General features: G+C 40.1%; 1 protein-coding gene and 1 non-coding gene across 3 annotated transcripts in view; both read right to left on the bottom strand.

The window, feature by feature from the left end:
• LRFN5 (leucine rich repeat and fibronectin type III domain containing 5) overlaps positions 1 to 7,347 on the bottom strand; it is a 299,317-nt gene extending 291,970 nt beyond the window's left edge. For both annotated transcript variants that reach the window (XM_003263739.3, XM_030813819.1), the window contains exon 1: positions 4,677 to 7,347. The gene's annotated coding sequence lies outside the window, so the exon portion shown is untranslated. The remainder of the gene's footprint in view (positions 1 to 4,676) is intronic.
• Positions 7,348 to 17,731: 10,384 nt separating this feature from the next.
• LOC115836058 lies at positions 17,732 to 17,860 on the bottom strand. Its single transcript, XR_004031060.1, has one exon. It is a non-coding gene; the product is annotated as a small nucleolar RNA SNORA31 (small nucleolar RNA).
• Between the last annotated feature and the right edge of the window lie 210 nt (positions 17,861 to 18,070).

Here is an 18,070-nt window from a genome sequence, read left to right as displayed (position 1 = left end):
CAAAGGAAGACATATTTTCTACGAAGAACAAAACTTGTCAGTTGACATTTTCCTGCCAATATGACCATGTAACTTAAACATTGTCTATGAAAACCAATTTCTGAGAAATATTACAAATGTAGTTTGTAGTTTAAACAATACATCCTTTTCATGTGGTTTACTTGGAATCAGTAAAATGATAGCAGAGTTATATAACCATGTAATTCCATTGTAATTTTTATCACTTATTAACCAACTTCATAATTAGTATTAAATTATGTCACATAAAATGTTTATGTAAAATTAAATTATGTTTATTAAAAATCATTTTGTCAACACCGTGTCTTTCACAACAATATGATGAAAAAGCTTAAAAGTAGCATTGGCTATCTTTGAATTAAATTCTTACATTTCTGTCTTCTGTTATATGAAACTGGAATTTTCATAATAGCATACAATTCATGTTGGTAGAGCATACTAAAAATGGTTCACCTCTAACTGGAATAGCTTCAATAATTATGAATATAATACTTGTTAATTTCACCATGCACATACCATGTAATGAACAAATTATAGAGCCTTAGGTTCTAAATAGTCCTCAGCGATTGAAGGATGCCATGGGAATAAAAATGTGGGCTCTGCAACCAGAGTAAGAAGTCTCACTCTCAAGGCTTGTTGAACAAGACAGAGTATGCACATGTGTGTCGTTGGAACGATTTAGCAAAATTATCTGCTAGTTATGTATTCTAGGGGCTCTCACACCCATAAGGTCCAAATTTCCAGTTTTACTCTTCAATAATACATAAAACATAAAATTCATTATACTATATGCAAAACCCTGAAGATAATGCCAATATGTTACATTTTTAAGTAAACAGAAAATAAAAATCACTGAAATAAGCTAATAAGTTAACCAGTTAAGCCTTTAGCAAGTTTCAAGTACCTTCCTTTTTCCACCCTCAAAATTGGCAATAATACTCATTAGCAATCTTATTTACGACACATTTATTTTTAAATATATAATTCAGTAGATATTTATATAGTAGTTTCATGTAGAGGCAGGAATATTGTTAGATACCTGCAAGCATCTCATCCCAACCATATAACAACACAGCAATAGGTCAGCAGAAAGCAAGATCTCAATTTCACCAGCAAGAAAACTCAGCAAAACTACCAAGCCAAAAGTGCTTCAAACAGCAAGAAGATCCAGATCACTGATAAAAATGGACAAAGGAAAATGATGGTCATTTATGAAAAGATGAAAGAGTGATCAAACCTCATACAACATATGAAGATCATTTAAACACCAATGCCATAACTAGATACTGCTTTAACACCCAAAATCCATTTAATGACAGAGGAGACAAAAATAATTGAAGAGGGAATAGGGTGGGGGTATTCTCCCACAGGTAACTACGGCTCTTGTTATCCCCTCTTGAGAAAAAGGGAAGAAATCACTTCTGGCTGCTGTCAGTCAGAACTAAACCTTTATGAACTTCTCCCAAAACACCAGCACAGGAGTCTCATGTTTCAAAAACAAGGTGTGTTTGCTCGTATACACACTAGATCTATGAGGGAAGGAGAGAGGTATGTGAAAGAACAGAAGGCTGGTGTTCAAGGTCATTCTCCTCTTGAAAAGAGAAAGGGAAAAAAATGACTAAAAGAAATTATCCAAGGTACAGGAATCAAGTGACAACTTCTTTTCACCTATCTGCTTATGCTTGTTCTTATAGATATCCTATTGTTCTGTCCCTATTAATAGTGACTAAAAGAGAGCTTACAAAGAAGGAGGCTTTTGGCTGGGAAATTTCCTATCAATACCTGAAGTGTTAACTCATCAATGAGCCAGGCTAGTGAGCCAGGCCAGCTCTATCTAAAGACAATTCTTAACAAGGACAGTGGACTCAGATTTTCAAAGTAACTTGTACCTTCTTCATTTTTCCAGAAAAGGGAGAAGAAAAAGGTGGCAGAAATATTTTCCCCCTCCCTTAGGAACTTCTATGCATGTAACCTTGTGCTAGTAGCTCTATTTAGTTATGACCTTTAACCTAACTCCAATCTGCACCAATGAGTGACATTTTCAAACATGCATCACACCATCATCTATGTTCAGGTTTCTGAGCATTCAGCATCCATTTTAATGCATTTGCTTTGCCTTACCTGAGGCTGAGGGTGGAAGAACAAAGCTTAACCTGCAAAAATCGAATCCTTAGTGGGAAAAGGCCAGAAGAAAGTGAAATAGGTGGGAGATGGGGAAAACACCTTATTTTCCAAGTATTTGTATTCACCAGCATTTCTTTTTTCTTGTGCACTCTCTAGATAGGTATGACTTACTTGCTAACAAATATTGTAAGTATGATATCAATACTGTTGTAACAGTATTCTGGGGTAATTTGGGAGGACAAAGCGGTGTCCTTGTCAGACGTTTAGAATACAAAAATCAGATTTCTAAGATTTTCTGAGTGACAAGGGGATTAGAAGTAAATTCATTAAAAGACGAAAAAAGAGAAGATAAAAGAAAAAAATCCTTTTTTAATTCGTTCCCAATTATCTGTTATCTTTCATTTATTTCATTATTTAATCCAGGCAATACACTTTTTTTTTTTTTACCCTCCCTGGGACCTCAGAGGTGGAAGTTCTGTTAAAGTCGAGATACCTTCTGTATCATTCCTTGGTTATCCCTGGAGCTAGAGGTTACAAAGCAAATCTATCTGAAGAGTGGCCGTCATGTTCTCCTCTTTCACGTTTGTTGGGTACCAGGTGGGGGAGGGAGGTTAGTTGACTTTACAGAGGTGTTTCAACCAGAAACAATACGGGTATAAATGACATGATCAAACCGAGGAGAGCAAGAAGGGAGGGAAGAAAGAGGAACAAATGGAAATCTAGGAAATACACACTTAGCTTCAGGTTTTTAATCCTGGTAAATCATGCAGTATTTGAATATCAAGACATTTTTGTAGCCAGCTTTCCTTCCATATTCTTGAATATTCATTGTCGCGGGGAGGGAGAGCGAGAGAGAGAGAAAGGTTTTGCAGGCAAAGACAGGACACCACCGCCCTCCACGCTCCTCTGTGGCTCTGGGCATATCCCTCCTCTCGTATCCAGGCGGCCGCCTCGGCCACGATCCGCTTGCTGTCTGCCAGGGGGTCCGCTGAGCTCTTCCGCCCCGCCCGGAGAAAGCGTCAAAGCCGGCCTGCCAGCTGCAGTGGCAGAGCCCAGCCCCCAAAGCCCGCTGCATACATGGCCTTGTAGCACCACCAGCCTGCGAGGGCTGCAGCAGCAGCCGAGCCCAGACTCGAAGAGGAGTTGGGGACGTCAGTGCGCAGGGACAAGCAGAGCAGCTATCGGCCAGCTAGAAGTCTGCAAATGCCATCATATGGATATCTATAGAAACGCAGCGAGTGGAGGAAAATCAGGCAGCGCCCCTACACTTCCTAAGCGGCGTTAGCAAAGAGAACCCCCCGCCCCCCAGCAGCCCCAGTCACTGCCTCCTGAAGCAGGGCACCCTGAGCTTGGCTGGGCCAAATCCTCCGCTGAATGTAGCCAGCAAGCAGCTCCCAAAGGCGGGAGACAAACGAACACTCCTTAGTTAAATTATTCAGACCGTCTTCACTATCGGATAAAACATTGATGAGACTACTTTGGAAGTGCTTTATCTTGTTAACGCTAATGACTTCGAGAAGGGAGTGAAATTTTCCGTTGGGGGCGGGCGCTGAGATGAGACGAAAGGGAATTAAGGGAAAAAAAGGCGCCAGGGTAAAGGGCTTTGGAAGTTAACTAAATTTGCTCTGCTTCAGCCGGCCAGGGGAATCTCATTTTAACATACCAGACCCAATACGTTAATCAGGCAGTCGCAAATCCAACCTGCTCCTTGTAAATCAAGGCACCGGAAAAAAAAATTCAAAATATCTATTATACAGAGACAAAACAAACAAACAAACAAAAAACGCGTACAGGAGTCCCTCTCCGTGACGGAGACAATACAGCGGGAGAGAATGTTGGGTGGTGGCTATCGTTTTAGCCTGGTTCTGCTAGATATAAAAATGACTTCTTTCATGGATTTATTCTGCTCCATAAAAGCACGCCCTGGCAGTTAAACACCATATCTCAAGACACACAGCCGTGACAATATATTCCCTTTCATGCAAACCAAGTTCCAAGAAAACTCCATTTCGAGTCAAAGTCCCCAGATGCGTAATTTACAACTACTAAAAAGATCTGGCAAGCTCCTCCACAACAAGGAAAGGAAAACAACCTGGCACCAGAGGTAGAAAAGGGTAAAAAAGATCTTTGGTTTAAATGATGGGTGGAAACCAAACACCCACTCACACTCCACAATCTGGAAAGGGTTGGGTACCAAATGGTCCGTGGCAACCACAGCCTGAAGGAAACACAGAATTTTGATCTCTGGCATCTTCAGACAGGTTCCACACGCCTAGCTCTCAAAAAATATCCTCAGGGTGGAGCACATCCATGTTCTCAAAGCTTTCACTACTAGATTAAGTGCTTAGGTATAGATTTATATTTCACCTACTAGAAATTGTATTACAAAATCATAGAGCAGGCGCCCTTGGATACCCAACCGTTCCCAATGATTTTCAAAACATTAATAAGTAAAGTAACCTGCAATGCAGATAAGACACTAGAAACAAGATCAAAAGGAAATTGGGTGAGGCGAGTAATCGTTGGTTTGTTACCTGGTGCCTCTAGGGGAAAAGACGGTCGTAGGAAGACTTTCTGCCCGCAGGTACAATCCCGGCAAGGTGGCTCCAGGTGGCTTTCACAGTCGTACGCGGGTCTCGCTCGTCACTTCGCTGCCCTTTGCCATAGCTCAGCACCCGCATCGTAGGGAATCAGAAAGGCGGCTCCTGCCACTGCCGCCGCTGCCCGCAGGTCGCGCTGGGTGGGGGATCCGCTGCAATCGCCCCATGAAACCCGCGGCTCCGCGCCCGGGGAGCGGGCAGAGGCAGGGCGGCCGCGCACGCACACACAGACACACGCTCACACTCACACACTCGCACCCGGGCGCGCGCGCACTTGCACTCACACTTGCACACGCACACCCAGCACTGCACGGGGAAGAAGCAGCACGGAGGGAACCGGTCCTTCTCACGATTGGCTTCGAAGCCCACCGGACCGCGGGCAGCAAAGAGGGCGTTCTCGCATAGCCCTTTAATCACGTTTCCTTCAAGTTCTCCTCCAACCCGAATCCACGTAATTCAAGAGCTGGTGACATTTTGGTGGGGAGGAGGGAGCCGAGAAAGGGCTGAGGAAGAGTCGGGGATTTTGTTAAGCAGTTTAATAAGCAATCCTCATTACCTTATTTGTTTTGTTTTGTATAGCAAACCAGTTCGAAGGGCTGAACTTTTGGCTTCAAATGCTGTGGACCAAAACGTAAATATCCTTCTGGCCAAGAGAAGAAGGTGTAGATACACGGAAACAAGAGGGCTGCAAGACCCTCTCTTGACCTTGTGATGCACCTGGAAGCAGGTTAATATTGGCGCTTTCCAATCTTCTAGATAAAGCGATCCACACACCTGGGTCCACAGCCCAGCAGCCGCTCCAAATCCAGCCAGGAAAATGGGTCTGGGTGTCCTCAGAGCTCTGCAAAAACCCGGGCATGAAGGGGCATCGCCGAGTTAACACATTTGCTTCTGGGCAGTTGGATAAAAGACAGTCAAATGCATCAGATAGGCGCGCGCGTACACACACGCGCGCACACACACACGCAGCTAGCTGGAAAGCGGCTTACAAAACACTAGAGACATGCCAAGATGACTTGAAAAGGTAGCCAACATCCAGGATCTTTCCGGAAAACAGAAGGGCCAGCAGGGAGGTTATCAAAGTCTTCTCAAGTCTTTCAATTCTTCCTCTCTCCTGTGAGTGTGTGTGTGTGTGTGCGCGTCTAGAAGGTTTCGTTGGTCTGCCCCACCCCCGTCCAGTTGCGCTTTTTTTTTGATATAACCGACCGTGCAAAATGGATTATATGGGTGGGCTGTGCTCACAGCCCAGAGCTCCCCAAAGTCAAGAATCCTAAGGGAGCAGCCAGCTTCTAAACAATTCACATCCTCAAGGGAAGAAGGAAAAACACGCTCAAACACACGCAAACACGCGCACACACATACACAGTCCTCCGTTCAGGCAGCTCTGCACAAGCTCACCGCCTCCCTGCGCGGCGTTGCACACAGCGCCCCGCCCGCTGGCCACCGCGCTGAGGCGAGTCCGCAGTTCAGGCGCGTGGCAAGCAGCCGAGGTCCGGGGCTGCGGCCGCGGCCGGGGCGGACCCGGGAGCTGGGCTTCCCAAGGCGGCGCGTGCGGGCAACGGCGGCCTCCTGGCCGCGTGGAACTGAGCCCTGCGCTGCAGCATGAAGGCGGCGGCGGCGGCGGCGGGCGCGCGGCCGTGAGCTCAGCCCGCGCCGCAGTGACGGGAGCGGCCGTGTCAGCCAGACCCCGAGAGTCCGTGAGACCCCGGCCGGGGCCGCTCAGCTGCTGTCAGCCCTCGGGCCTCCCAGCCAGACTGGTTCCGAATCGATTTATCAGGGAGGTGCGGAGAGGGCCGGCGAAGCGCCAGGAAATCCCCAGGCTGAGGAGGCGCGGGGGCGTTGCAGGAAGGGGGAAGGGAAAAGGCAGAAAACCTGGAGAATGAAGGCGAACTTCCAGGAGCGTCCCTAGCCTCCTGCAAAAGGGAAATTTGCTGATCGCCCACTTCCTCGCGGTTACGGGATAGAGAGAATCATCACTGAGTCAAGCTTCGGCTGCTTAGGGCTGTGGGAAAAGTCATTAGCTGTAATAACCCGCCGGAAATTTTGAGGAGAGCTACTGACTTCGGGGTTTCAGTCATCTGAGGCTGGCTTCCGCTGTCCCCTTAGTTGTGGGTGGTGATTTGCTTACTAATCAGATGGGAGCGGATTCTGAAAAGAACATTTATATTTGGGAGTCAACTCAGCTCAGCATCAGATATTACGAATACTGCAGTTGGTCACATTTTACTATGTCAAGGGCAGAAAGGGAGCCCAACAGTCTTATAAGCCAGACCTAGTCTCTAAGGTCACCGGCACAGACGCAGGGTCTAAAGCAGGAAAGAGGTGCGACTGGAAAGGAGGTTAGACAGGGCCCTGCGGGAATGCATCTGCCCGGAGCCCTCGCCTGGTTTTGCTTGAGACTCCCAATGCTTCTCTCCCCGACCCCATCCCCACTCCCTCCATCCTGGAAAAGCCAGTGAGCAAAGTTAACTCTTTCTTCTAAGAAACCCTGAGTGAAATCTTGCTCTTCCTTTCTGCTGGAGTCCTGAAACCCTTTCGCTTCTCATTTTGGGTTCACCAGCACGTGGTCTTCGGACACTGCGCGCACCTTCGCTCTCGGCTCTGATTCTAGCAAGTCCAGACACCAGTCTGTACCCAAAGGAAGAGTAGGAAGTTGCAAAGGGAAGCTGGCTAACAAGGGCTTCTTCTGTCCTACTTGGCAAAGGCCCATGCGGGTGGCCTCCTTGGATATGGAGCTCTTTCATTTTGTTCCAAAAAGAGCTCTGCCAGGCTTTACCATTGCCCTGGAGGTGCACAGGCACGCGTATACCCGAGCACAACCATGGGCTCACCCCAAGCGCGCACACCTGCACCCACGCGTAAGGAAGAACCACACAGCTGTATCTCTGTCGGGGAAGAACACGAGGAGTGAAGTGCTTTAGGTGGAAACTGCTCACATCTCCTTTCTTTCCTCTGCTCCCCCTCTCTGCCCCTGGTACTCCGGATCCAATCCTTGGCTTAGGAATCCACTCAAGCCACGTCTGTCGGCTTTGTTCCAGGGGAGCGCAGCTCCGAGACTGCACTCCCAGCCGTGCAGCCTCCCTCCAGGTCGGCGAGCGGCGCCAGATCCGGGACTTCAGGGTCTCCGCGGGAGCTTGGGAGGCTCAGGATCTGAGTTGGAGAGCCGGAAGGCCAAACTCCGAGCAGCGGAGGGACTGCGGAGGAAGACCACAGAAATAAACCAAAGGGACACCGCGGACAGATGTTCCAGAGGACACCACAGAAGTCCAGGAGAATCTCCACCACAGCCATCAGCGTTTTCCTTGTAGCTTTCTGTCCCTCGAAGTGGAAAATTGAGGTTTCTGAGAAGTCCACGGAGAGAACCGGCAGGAAACTGAAGCCACAGACTCCGGAGGCATAGGGAGAAAAAATGCTTCCATCCCCCTTTCACTTTAAACTTGATCGCTTCTGGGACTTCACTGGAGGGCGGTGGAATTGCACCAACCTGGAGTACAGGCAGATCCCAGTGAGCACTTCCAAATACTTTAGGACGTGGGGGTGACTCCTTTTTCTTCAGGATTGTCCCACTTGCCACCCATTCCAGCTGAGCTGATAGGAACCAATGAAAGTCTAGGAGATAAGGATTTTCCGTTACCTCAGGAATCAAAGTATAAAATGTTGAATGAGAAATCCAAAGACCTTGCATCACTGGGCTGAATAACTTTCTGTTTTCTTTTTTATAGTGTCCAGACTGAGGTAGGGAGGGGACACACTGAGCTAGCTGTAAGAAGTCAAGGGTTGGGACAAAACAAAGTTCAAATATATACTGGAATTTGTGTGTGTGTGTGTTTTAGAAATTGTGTGTGTGTGTGTGTGTGTGTGTGTGTGTGTGTGTGTTTTCAGCTTGAGAAAGATGAAATCAACGTTTCCTTAATGCTGGGAGTAATAATGCTTAATGCTTAACTTTTCATCGTTTTTTCATCTTTCAAGCCCTACCAGGCCCAGGAAAACACTTCTTTCCGTTTCCTGTAGCCTTCCTGTGTATCATGCATTATATTTGAAAGTGCTTTCCTCTACTTTCCTCATTTTATCTCAATAATCTCTGCTAAAACCAGGTAACTCTCACTCTCCCGGTTCAGCATTTGCTCTTTTCCCTCCTACACAAGCTGATTAGAATTTGCAAAGAGAGAGGGAGAAGAAAGCTTCTATTTTGTTTCATGATTGTTGCTAGAAAACGGCAAGACCTCAGGAGAGAGACCAGGATATTATTTCCCAATGGATGTCAGAGCTAGCAAAGTTTTTTTTTTTTTTCTTTAAATTTTATTCCCCAGCAGGTCAAAAACTAGGATGTTTGCAAGAGCAATTTCTAGTTTGCTCATAAAACTATAGTTATTAGCCACTCTGAGGCTGGCATACTTTTAAAAGTTCAAACAAGTTCCTTGTAGAATAGGGTTCCTTTAAACATTAACATTTAAAAAGAAGTAATTTTTTTCATAAATAATTTAGATTTAACTCTTTACCTCTATAGTGTATCTGCCTTACTTTGTTAATGTGTCCCCTGATTTACTGCATATGTAAAATCACTTTTAAAATAATGTCAATTTTCTTGTTCTCCCAGGTCATTTTTCTGAGGACCAATGGTGATAAGTGTTGGTCTGCCTATTTTCCCAGAATAATCCAAGATTTGGGGAAAGAAAGAGTATTTTGCTAATTTCAGGTAATTAATAGAGATGTGAATGTTTTTCATTTAAAGTGATGAATATCAAAAGATAACCTGAGTTTCTGCTTATATTGTTATTGAATATTTGAGTTTCTCTTTAAGGTAGTAAAAAAGTTATGATCTAGTTTTTTTTAATGGCGTTAACAATTAGTTTGCACATCTTATGCATTTTATTTGCATGGATTAAGGTATGTGGCAAGTTATCACTTTAATTCATTAATTTGTTTTATATATAACTGAAGAAGCTTATTGTAAATTGGAAATACTTTACCTTCAAATTTCCTGGGTGAGAAATCACTATTGAGTTACAAGCCTTTGATTATTTTTACTAATATAATGTAATATAAGTTATCTGACAGTTCAAGATTGGAAATTGATATGAAGAACAAGGAAATACAAGTTTCTGAAATGAAGAGATATCATTAAAAACAAATCTGAGTTAAACAGAATAAATGAAATTCAAACTTTGAAGTTTTTTTTAATCTACATAGTTTTGAAATATAAAAAGAAGTGTGCTTATATTAGGAGCATGTTTCCAATGTTGCAACTGACCTTGAAGTCCTAGAATACAGTGTATTTTAGCAACTAGATCTCACCAAAATATATATTTCAACTGACTTCAAAACAGAGTTGAAGACCCCAGCATATTTCTGGCATACATAGGTAAACAGATTTCTCACTGGAACAAAAAGAACCAAATGTATTTAATATTTAATCTTCTTTTGACTTACAGAAATATTTTTTCTTATTTTATTAAGAAAAATTTTTAAACTTGATTTATATAAAACACATTTCCTTTCCTTTCTTGCTGTATCTCTGTTGTATATTTTAACCTTTATGGATCATAATAGTGAACTAAAAGATCAAGGTCTACTTGATGAAAACTGGAGCTAGCCCTGGGAGCCTAATAAATTACTGGACAGAAGTCGACATTTATTTTACTAAGAAAAATGGTTTTTGAACCTAATTTTTTGAAACACAAATACAATGTGTTTCAGAGATTATATCCTCAGCAGAGACTTTTTGAGAGAACTCAAAGGAAAGGAATTACTTCGGAGATAAGCGTTGCTATAGAGAAAGGACATTTCTTAATACTGAAAGTTAGAAGTAAATTTTATCTTTCATCTCCATTCATATTTTTTTCGTGCTTATTTGCTGATACCTTGATGTCAACTCCTCATATTTGTCTGGTGCTATTTAGTTACCCAAGGGCCCCAAAATTCATCATGCTCTCGAGGACTATCTGACCCAAAGAAGAAAATTCTATGCTATTACAATTTCTACTTCTCATCAAAACTCCATTGAGTCATAGTAGATAGATCTAATTGAGCTTTTAATAAAAAATAAATTATATCAGACTAATTTAAACTAAAGTATGAATGACTAGCAGCCTACATCAGGAATATGAAGCCAGCTTAATTTATAAAAAGCAGACTTTCTAGAAAACTGTGTTAATACATATGGGAACCAGGGGCACCTCAATCATTCTTAGCCTTGTGTACCAAATTGAATAAGCATGGTACTGTATTTTATATTTTTGTTTTTTGTATCTTTGATAATGCTATTGAACAATTATTCACACCTAGCTTTAGCCTTTGAAAGAAATATTTTTTTAATTTATGTGTGTGTATAGATAGAATTTCAAAAAGATTTCCACTAGATAGTGAAACTGTTCTCTAAAATGAATCTAGTCGTAGAGCAATTATCTTAAAAATAAAAATCAGAGTAATTGTTGTTATGACTTGATTTAGGAGTTCAGGTAGGCACACCAAATCACATTAGGTAGAAGTAATAAGCTGTTTGAATGTCTATGGAATTCATTTCTTCAACATACTTATGTTAAAACCCTGATTAAGAACTATTGTCGTGCCGGACCCCTAGTAACTCCAATAGGGATGACATCTGACATCGTGTCTGAGAGGCAGAAGGAGAGACCCAGAGCCAGTGAATCAGACACAGCATTTATTGAGGAGTTATATACAGTTCGGGCCAGGAGTGGTGGGCTGGACAGTAAAACTGCTACTGTTTATAAAAAGCATACAGGATATATAGCATTTTCATTTAGGCATCTCTAGCTAGCAACCTCCATTTTACCCGAAACAAACGTCCTCAGTCCCCTTTATGGCCTGAGTTCCAAGGTATGGGCGAGGGGTTCAGAAGTCCTCCATAGTTAAGGAATGAATCTCCAGGTTGGCCAGTCCTGAATTTCTTAGGTCAGAACTCCAAACAAACCTTCTTCTTACACCACAGGGACCTTCTCAGGGTATGCTTGAGTTATTGCTATCCAGTGCATCTGCCAACAAAGATTTGGCTTCTTAGCTTTAGTTTTACAGGGGTTTTTTTTTAACTTCTATTTTTTCTTTTATTATTTATTTATTAATTTATTTTTTGAGGTGGAGCTTTCACTCTGTCACCCAGGCTGGAGTGCAGTGGCACGATCTCGGCTCAGTGCAACCTCTGCCTCCCAGGGTCAAGCAATTCTCCTGCCTCAGCCTCCCCAGTAGCTGGTATTACAGGCGTCTGCCACCACGCCCAGCTAACTTTTTGTGTTTTTAGTAGAGACTGGGTTTCACCACGTTGGCCAGGCTGGTCTCGAATTCCTGACCTCAGGTGATCCACCTGCCTTGGCCTCCCGAAGTGTTGGGATTACAGGCGTGAGCCACCGCGCCCAGCTTTTAAGTTCAGGAGTATATGTGCAGGTTTGTTACATAGGTAAACTTGTGTCATGGGGGTTCATTGTACAGATTATTTCATAACCCAGGTATTAAGCCTAGTACCCATTAGTTATTTTTCCTGATCCTCTCCCTCCTCCCACCTTCCACCCTCCCAAAGTCTCCATTGTATGTTGTTCCCCTCTATGTGTCCATGTGTTCTTATAATTTAGCTCCCACTTATAAGCGAGAACATGTGGTATTTGGTTTCCTGTTCCTGTATTGCTTTGCTACGGATACTGGCCTCCAGCGCCAAATTAGAAAACTGAATCTGTCTTCAAGGTTGAGGCAGATTCAGCTTCTTAATTATTCATCTTGAAACTCTGTCCTTGAATTTCAGGCAGGTGGCCACAAGTCGGCAGTAATGTGACACTCTCACGTGGTTGTAACCACATGGATGGACTTTCTTACAAGTCCCCATAGATTTAGAAGGAAGAATTAATTTTAATTTATTTTATTAAAGATCCTTTTTATTAAAATAAATGATGTGTGATAAGTTTTATTTACATGAAATCAGATAATTTCTTTTGGAACAGTCATTTTTTAAAAAAATTCTAAAACATGATTAGGTAATTTGCCTTTTAATCTCTTCACTGGTTCTTTTTCTTTTCCCCTTTAAATCACAGCCGTTTAGAGAGAAGACTGAGTTACTGTTCTTTTTTTACTCATCTTTTGCTTCCATAGTATTCCTGGTTCTGTATATGAATGCAATCTTTTGGCTAGCTTGGTGTTGAAGTTCTTTTGGATTTATATCTCAGCTCTTAGTGGCTGTGACTTCTGTAATGAAAGGGAATCCTTTCTGTGACTGGTTAGCATCAAACTTCTTTCTCCACACAGTGTCCTTGACTTCTCTGCTTGCAGTTTTGTTCATTCCATGTAAATTCTTTGAATGCCTTGTTATAGCCAGTGCCCTGCACTAGACACTGGAGAAAGGAGACTAACCATAATTTTCATAGCCTCTGTCCCTCATAATAGAGCTTACCATCTAGTAGAGGTTAATAGACCAACGAATTAGTTGTTACACTATGATCTTGTTTTTATTTCACCAACTACAATTTGTTATCAAGCCCAAGTGTGTTCTTTTGTGAGACCTCTGGAACCACCTCCTATTAACGCCAATAATAGCTTCTCTATTGCACTTAGTTTCTGGTTTATTTTTCCCACATTCATTCTAACTGCCTTGGGAGGTAGTTTGTGAAACATCTGTATGAAGTCTTTTACTGCAGTACCAGATACAGCCCAGGGTATTACTAAACAAAGTTTTGGAATAAAACAAACCTGTGTTTGAATCATGGTTCTGAGATTCGCTGTGTTACTTGTGTAAATCATTTAACTCACCTGAATCCTCAAGTTATAATGCCTATCAAATAGAAATGAGAATATTTATATTTAGAGTTGATTGACAGGCTTTAATGACTGCCTGTATATAAACTACCCAGTAGAAGTAGGTACTGCATAGATAACATTTCTATTCCCTGTCATTTGTCTATCTCAAATCATGTAATGAATGATTAATTTCACATTATAGTACAGATAACCCAGTTTCTCAAAATAAACTACTTTTTAATCAAGAAAATCTCCTCATAAAAGCTTCCTGAGATAAAATCCTTGAGAAGATGCCTAAAATATTCTACTGATGTTTTTATTTTCCCTCATATTAAATATATATTATATAATATATATTATCTATTATATATAATACATATACCAAATTATATATGAATTCAAACACGAAATTTAAGCAAAATTTTCAATATCCAACTTGTTCTCCTCAGACGCGATTTGTTCTCAAAATGCTTTTTAGAAGTTTTGTACCTTAAATTATCTCCCCTTTAAAAGGGCTAGTTTTAGGCTAAAGTAATCAAAGAAGTTTCCTTGGATTTTATACAGCTGGTCTTTGGCTTTCAGAGTAGTTTCTCTCTCTCTCTCTCTTTCTCTCTCTCTCTCTCTCTCCATATATATATATATATATACATCAAGCCCAAGTTTGTTCTTTTTTGAGACCTCTGGAACCACCTCCTATTTACATACACACACATAGAATCTTATTGAGGTACTTAAACATTATTGAGGTATTTAAAACTCATTAGAGGGAAAAATGTTACACTAATTGTTACAAATATTAAGAAATATGTAGAAAATAAAAGTAGGGTAATATGAAAATAAACATAGAAACATTAAATATAGATTTTAAATTATTTACCATCCATTTATTAAAATAATCATGAACATTTATATTTGTAGAAAATGTGATTAGTTTAATAGTTTTTAAACTGCATTATATTGTTATGCAGCATTTTTCCACTTTAAAGTAAATTTGTCTATTATCAACAAACTATTAATTTAATAAATTAATAGTTTATTTAAGCTATAACTATGTATATTTAATTTCTGCTTGGATATGCAAAAACATAAATTATTGTTTTATTTTATTTTGTGTTTAATTTGGCATGTTTTAACATTTTGTAATATTGTAACGTTAGAACATTTTAAAACCAAAAAATATATTGTTGAAAAATTAACGTGACGCCGATTATGGGAACTTATTATATATTTTATAATAGTTTTATTATCAACAGAATTCAGGAAATAAGAGAAATTGCATGAGAAATCATTGTGAAAAATTATATGGCATTGTAGTCTTTTCTATATTGTTTTCAAACTTGTGCATCCAGCATTGATTACAGTTACCTTTTATAATTTTACAAATTTGAGGGTTTGCTACATTTTCTGGTTGAATATTTTCAATACGTTTTTTAATACTAAATAATGTAGCCAAAAGTGTAAAAATATTAGCATTACATTTATTCATTCATTCATTTTCATAATAGTATGCTTTAGGATTAGGTACCTCCTGATATAGACTTCATTTACTAAGATATATTATCACTCTCCAGTTTTCTTTCACATTAAAAAGTTCAACGTATCTAGAACGGAACAAAATGGAGAAAGCAAAGAATGAAGGTAAACTCCCAGTTAATAGTTATTCAGTAATACATAAACAGTTCTCTGTATGTTATCTAGAAATGCTTTTTTTTAAACTAAACGCTCTATTTTCAAAAATATTGTCTTACATTCCAGAGAGATGTTTTACGCTTCTAACAAGACGAGGGTAAATGAATGATTTATTAAAAGACAAGTAGTAATGTGAAAAACATGCACATACCTCCAGGCATATATGATGGATCTTTATAACACACTAAGGTTTTATTTTTCAATTTGGTAAATGGTGAGATGCAGTTTTAAATCTTAACTTTTTCTAAAATGTGAGAATGCTCATAATGTAAAAAATAAAAAATTTACTAATTTTGAAACAGACCCTTATGTGAGGCAGTGAAATAGAATAAGGCAGTTTCTTTTTCTACTGACCTCATCTTGGAAACTTTGATTGGATTCAGTAGTACTACTGAATTTAGTAGAAATTTAGAAAATTGCCAGTGAGCTATGAGATGGATTCCTCGACCTCTTCAACTCATTTCTGCTTATTGTGTTATGTCTTTATAATATGCAACTAGGTTCTCTTTCTTGCTTTTGTTATTTAAAAACTTCTGATTTATCCTTGGTAAGAGGATTCTTACTCGACATGTTATTAAAAGTGTGTATAAATGTGATTGCTAAACTGCCCTGAGCTTCTAGTCTCTAAGTATGGGGTAGCCTTGCAGGAGCAATCACGGAGCAGTGGCACCGTTGGAGCTGTAACACTGCCTCCTCAATAAAGCTGTTTTCTTCTGCCTCTGGCTTGCCCTTGAATTCTTTCCTGGGCAAAGCCAAGAACCCTGGCTGGCTTAGCCCCACTTCAGGGCTTGCCTGCCCTCCATCAGAAGGACTCTTCTTAGAATTGTAGAATTAGAAGAGTACCTCTTTGAATACTTAGAAAAGAAGCTTCTGGAAAATGTTGCACAGAACACTACAGTTGAAACTTACAGTGAAACTTTAAATGTCAAAGAAGCAAAACAGTATGTGTAGAGTGGCCATGCCTACACTAGTTTATGTAAATGTGAAAACATTCTTCTTGTAAAAATGTGCAAGGCGATTTTATAATTATAGAGCAAATGTTTAGTTCAAGTGGCAACTACTCTTTGAAAGCTAATATTGCTTTCCCTGAAAATATTTTTCTGTTTTTCGAACTGTACAAATCTTGGACACTTTCTTGATTGTAAAATCTCTCCCACTGGGGCTCATTTGCTTTTTGTTTTTTTTTTTTTTTTTTTTTTTCCTGAGACAGAGCCTCGCTCTGTTGCCCAGGCTGGAGTGCAGTGGTACCATCTCGCTTGCTGCAAGCTCTGCCTCCTGGGGTCACACCATTCTCCTGCCTTAGCCTCCCCTAGTAGCTGGGACTATAGGCACCGGCCACCACGCCTGGCTAACTTTTTGTATTTTTAGTAGAGACGGGGTTTCACCATATTAGGCAGGATGGTCTCGATCTCCTGACCTCGTGATCTGCCCTCCTCGGCCTCCCAAAGTGCCGGAATTACAGGCGTGAGTCACCGCGCCAGGTCTTTTTATTTATTTATTTATTTTTGCCTTAGTGCAATGCATCTACGCCATGGTATACACTAAGAAGTGAAAGCTCAGATTGAAAGGCAACATTGGTAAGTGCAGCCCATGGGAAAAAAAAACAAACAAACAGATTTGAACAAAGTTGTTAAAATTTGGAAAAGAAAATGAGTGAATATCATCTACAACGTAGTGAAGTGTGTCTGTAGTTTCAGCTATAACCCAGTCTGTGAATTCAGAGTCTCACATTCTATGTAGATCACATTTGTATAAAGTGATAAGTTTTTTTAAATGTAGTCAGTACAAAGAATCCTTACATTTATGTTTTGTCTTTTCAAATTTATTATTTATTACTTCATCTCTTAAATGTTGCAATGCATAAGATAATGTGCCAGGCTTTTTTTTTAACCATTTGTTTTGTGATATCAAACACATGCCTAAATTTCTCCTCTTTGATTTTAATATTAACTAAAGCCATACGTTTATATACGTAAAATTTACATGGAACATATTGTTCAATGGTGTAGATCATATTTATTTTAAAATATGTTTTTGTTTTATTTGTCCTAAGCTGATAACTGTAAAAATAAGTGAAACAGAATACCTGACTTTAAGAAACTGCAATCCATCCAAGACAATCAGAAGTCTTTTAAATTTAGCAATCATGATAAAAAGGCAACTGATTATTCCCTGTTCTGACTCTGGTAGTGGTTCTGTTTCAGGCTTCATAAACATGAACTAAAGATGAAACAATCTTGGTACATAATCTATTAGGCTTAACTCCAACTGAATAAGTACATTATCAAATCTGACATTTAATTGTACTACATCTCTGATTTAGTCAAAATTATGACATAATTCACATTTACTATTAACACACAGCCTCTGTGATTTATATTTATGTTACTATAATCAAAATGTTTTGTTGATATTTACAGCCTAAGAAGATGAAAAGTAGTTTATAAATAGAGTTTTAACTCAAATTTTAGATTCCTTTATTGGAATAAAACAAAATATTTGCTGTTTACAAGATTATTTCTGTGTCATGAACATTATCTCCCTCCCAGCCATGTTTCTGGAATTACTGTCCTACCTGATTTAATCTTAGCTGTCACAATCAGACAGACAGAAAGTGTGGGATACTTTTCTTGCATCTGTAGTGGAAACCTTAACAGCATCCAGTAACTGCTGCAGGTCTGTCAGATAAATAAATACATGATTAACTGCATTTTTTATTTATGCTTATACAAAAAATAATATATGCCTTTAAACATTAATATGAATGCATGCAGGTCAGTAATAATTACTTTACAAATTACTCCATTTATTCATATTTGGAAATGCTTGAATTTCCCAAGAATAAAAACTTAAAGTTAGAAAGGAATTTTTAGATCAGGTATTTCAACTGCTATTTTTCAGCT

Source organism: Nomascus leucogenys, chromosome 1a (assembly GCF_006542625.1).
Source record: "Nomascus leucogenys isolate Asia chromosome 1a, Asia_NLE_v1, whole genome shotgun sequence".
Taxonomy (NCBI): domain Eukaryota; kingdom Metazoa; phylum Chordata; class Mammalia; order Primates; family Hylobatidae; genus Nomascus; species Nomascus leucogenys.
The sequence above is the reverse complement of the archived record's forward strand: the minus strand, read 5'-3'. Positions and strand labels throughout refer to the sequence as shown.